We start from the raw sequence: 4272 nt of genomic DNA, 5'->3' as shown, positions 1-4272 counted from the left end.
ATTTCATTTGTGAGAAAGAGAGATAGAGGTAGGTAAAGCATAGCAAAGATTTTTTTTCAATCTTTTCAGAAGTGCCTCAAAGTATTTGAAAGTATCTCTGAAATCTCCTACTAATAAAGCAATGGTCCATGTTTACTAGGGACTGGTGAAATATTTTGTTTCATTTTTAAAATGAACTTCCTAAAATGTGTCAATTTAGTCATGTAAAAGTTTAGATTGGTTTAAAAAAAGAAAAGAAAAGAAATATTGGAGCTATTCATTCACTCAGATACAGGATATTAAGTGTGTATTCCTTAAAAGCATGGTTCTAAATTTATGTATTTAAACATATTTTGAGTACTAGCTTACAGTCTAGAGTTGTGCAAGATGTATGCAATGTAGCTGCTTTCATGGCAGAAACTATATGTAAGAACTCAGCAGGAACCTTGCTTCTCTTCAATTACAATGAAGCAGCTGAGAGAAAGGCTAAGAGGCCATAGTAACACCAAGTGCATGAATTCACATGGGAGAGCAGCCATGAAATTTAGTGTATTTTCCCCACCTCCTTTCTTCATTTTTAATAAAAACCAGAGACCTTTGGATGACAGGACATTTCTTAGCTCACTTTGTGTCTTGGGCCTCATATTTTTTCTACACTGTTGGGAGCAACAAAGTATCATCATCTTCCTCAATGTTGTCAATTTTACCATCATACATTTTAGCTGTCTCATTAAAATTGAAAGTCACTGCCGGATCTACTTCAGGCTGGATTTTTGCAAAAAAATTTGAAGAAGATTACACTTTGTATTTTAGCTCATCTCAGAATTCTCAGTTTCAACTGATTGTTCAGTTGGTGTCACTACCTTGATTTCATGGATTCCTCTGTGGTCAGTTAGCTAGCTAGATACTAAGATATAGAAAGAAGTGAATGTACCTGAGAAATGATTGGTTGTTTTTGTAAAAGCATTTACCCAGCATCTGAGAAAGTCCAGCTGTGGTAATTTTATGTTAAGCTATTGTCCCATGAGGATTTGGGCAACAATGTCTTTCATAGAGGTGTTATGGAGAAAATGGATTAAAATACATTATTCAAACAGCTAAAAAGAGTGGAGTGAGAGACAGCAGATAAAGTGTAAAAAGACAGTAGAAACCCAGCTGTACCGATTTTATTTTCCCCAGAATTTTCTAGCCCATTCCCAAAGTTGATGAAAATGTCTCCTTCCCATTTTTCACCCACAGCAGAGAATTACAAAGATAAAGGGGTCACCTTTGATCCATCAAATACTGTGAAGTCTCTGACAAATTATAAGCTGAGGTGAGATGTCAATATGAAATGCCAAAACTGAAATTTCCCAGGATAAAATGTCAAACTTCTGAGAAGAAGAAGTTGTTATTTTGGCTGTGACAGTGATCTTGCATAGGTCTAGGGTATGAACCAGTTTTGTTTGAGAAAGACATAGGAATGGGACTTGGGGAACTCAAGGGCAGGGGGTACACAGGAATGTTTCATGAAGAGGCAATGAATAAAGCTGAATCCACCAGACTCAGCCATGGGAGTTCAACATCTGTGAGACTTAAGGTAACCAAGAACAATTTGTTTCATTGTTTTATAAAAGTCTCCTTTTAGTAGTCCGCCCATAAATTACACCCAGCATTTGTGTCCTAACATTGTATCTCCCTCTCAAATATGTAGAAGTGGATTTTGCCAGCTGGTGTACTAAAAATTGATGAAGTGAGAAGACAAGAAGGATGTTTGAAGGAGAGGACAGAGTTCAGGGGGCATGAAAGCCTGAAAAGATTGCAAAGAAAGGGGAAGGAAAGAAATAAAAGACTGCCGTGACTCAGCCTTTGTGTGGCTCTGATGAGGATTCTGGGATGCAGTTCCTAGATGATGGGATTCAGGTTCAGGATGAGTTTCAAGATGACTCTGATGGGGATTATGGGATTCAGGTGCAGGGTGTTCCTGCTGTGGGAGATGAGGAGCAGGGAGGCTTTCCCATGGGAAGAAATGTTGTTGTTAATGATGATGGCTTTCAGGTGCAAGAAGCAGAAAGGGAGAGCGGTTCCCAGCCTCAGTCTGATTGGAATTTTGGGGGTTACGCAGAAGTCTCAGAATAGTAAATAAGAGGGAGTTCAAAGGGCAAAGTAATGCCTTCATGTTATGCTATAAAAACAGTCTTCTGAGAGGGAAATCTTCATTAAAGCAATTCCCTCACTTGAATCAAGAACCAAGCCTGCTTCCCTGTATTATCTTATAGCCTGGATATATTGTATCCTCATTTCTGGGACTTCAGCTTCGTTTTAAGGACCTTGTTTCATGCCTAATGTTTCCCATGGATTTTTTCTTACAGCCTTGTTTTGGTAACTATCTTTTGGAGCTGAACTTTTGCCTTTTATGAACTATCTTTTCCCTATTTTCTAATAAACTACAAAAGACTACGATCTGTGTGCAGCCTGGTGTCTTTAGCAAGGTGAAGCTAACATGAGGTGCAACAAAGACCAAGAAACCTAACTGTCCTAAAAGTCAAAATGATCAGACTAGGAGAGAACAGTGTCACTGATAACCTAGGCTGGCTTCTAGGTTACATACTAATTAACATCTCTTGGCATGACCTCCACCAGCCCACTTCAAAAGGCACCAGAGGAGTAGATATAGGATATCTGTTCAGCTTCTGATCCAGGAGCAAGGAGGATGACATTTCCACCTACTTGCAAAAGGGGATCATCCTTGTGATTAATGGAACCTCCTTCACTACTTGGAGGTGAGTGAAGACATAATCTTCCTTGCATCCAAGTTGGAAACTGAATGGACCCGCTTTACCAAATTTGGAAACTACTAGCTCTGAAGGGTGCCAAGGTAGGACTTAAATAAGTTTGTAAAGGAGACCTTAAACTTCAACATAAATCCGACTGTTAATACCAACCAAAGTAGAACAATTAAATCAATGGAAACTTGGTAAGTCAAAACTTCTGTAAGTTCCACTCATTTAGTAAATTTACTCTAGATATTGTTGCTGTTGTTGTTGTATGCCTTTAAGTCATTTCTGACATGGTGACCCTAAAGCAAGATTTGTTTAGAGCAGTGTTTCCCAACTTTTGGTCCTCCAGGTGTTTGTGGACTTCAGCTCCCACAATTCCTAACAACTGGTAAGAAGGCTGGGATTTCTGGGAGTTGAAGTACAAAATACCTGGAGGACCAAAGGTTGGAAAACACTGGTTTAGAAGGTTTTTCCCTTTTTCTGACAGAGTGTGACTTGCCCACAGACATCCAATAGGCTTCCATAACCAAGTGGAAATTCAAACCCTGGACTCCACAGTCATAACCCAACTGGGCTGGGCTGTGGCGCAGGCTGTTGAGCAGCTGCAATAAATCACTCTGACCATGAGGTCATGAGTTCGAGGCTAGCCCATGGCGGGGTGAGCACTCGTCAATTAAAAATTAAAAATAGCCCCTGCTCGTTGCTGACCTAGCAACCCGAAAGATAGTTGCATCTATCAAGTAGGAAATAAGGTACCACTTATAAAAGTGGGGAGGCAAGTTTAAGTAATTTACAACTTGGAATGAGGAAGTGCCATCAGAGTGGATGATGAAGCAGCTGCTCCCCCTGTGGCCAGAATCAAACATCCCCTCAGGAGAAGGTTAAATTGCCTCTGCGTCTGTCTGTCTCAGTCTCTGTTTGATGTGTTTATGGGCATTGAATGTTTGCCCTATGCGTGTATAATGTGATCCGCCCTGAGTCCCCTTCGGGGTGAGAAGGGCGGAATATAAATACTGTAAATAAATAAATAAACACTCAAACTAAAACACCATTTGGCTCTGTTCCACTGTAGCAAAGATTAACAATTGGACTCAAGCCTTTGGCTGGATTGTATCATTCAGTACAATAAAAGCAATGTTATTCAGAATCATACCAACATTGCAGATGAAACAAAAGAAATAAAGCAGTCTAGGTTTCCCCTTGCAGAGCACTCTTTAAATCTTCTAAATCATTTCCCCTCAATGCTACATGATGTCTGTTGGTCATATTTCTGCTCTTCATGCTTGTGTGTGTGAGAGAGAGAGAGAAAAAGGTGTGACAAACATATTACATACTTTGGAAACAACATCTTATATCTTGTTCATTGTATTAATTCAGCAAAACACACTGTATAATCCATGTATGTGTGGAAGCCAGAAATGTGAAAAGAAATAAGAATAAGAATAGCAAACAGGCCCAGTGTGGCTGTTGCAGTTTGTAACACTCCTGCAAGACTTTGAGAATTGATGCTAGTTCTTCTGTTGTTTGCATCCCA

This window comes from Anolis carolinensis, chromosome 5, assembly GCF_035594765.1.
Source record: "Anolis carolinensis isolate JA03-04 chromosome 5, rAnoCar3.1.pri, whole genome shotgun sequence".
NCBI lineage: Eukaryota > Metazoa > Chordata > Lepidosauria > Squamata > Dactyloidae > Anolis > Anolis carolinensis.
The sequence above is the reverse complement of the archived record's forward strand: the minus strand, read 5'-3'. Positions refer to the sequence as shown.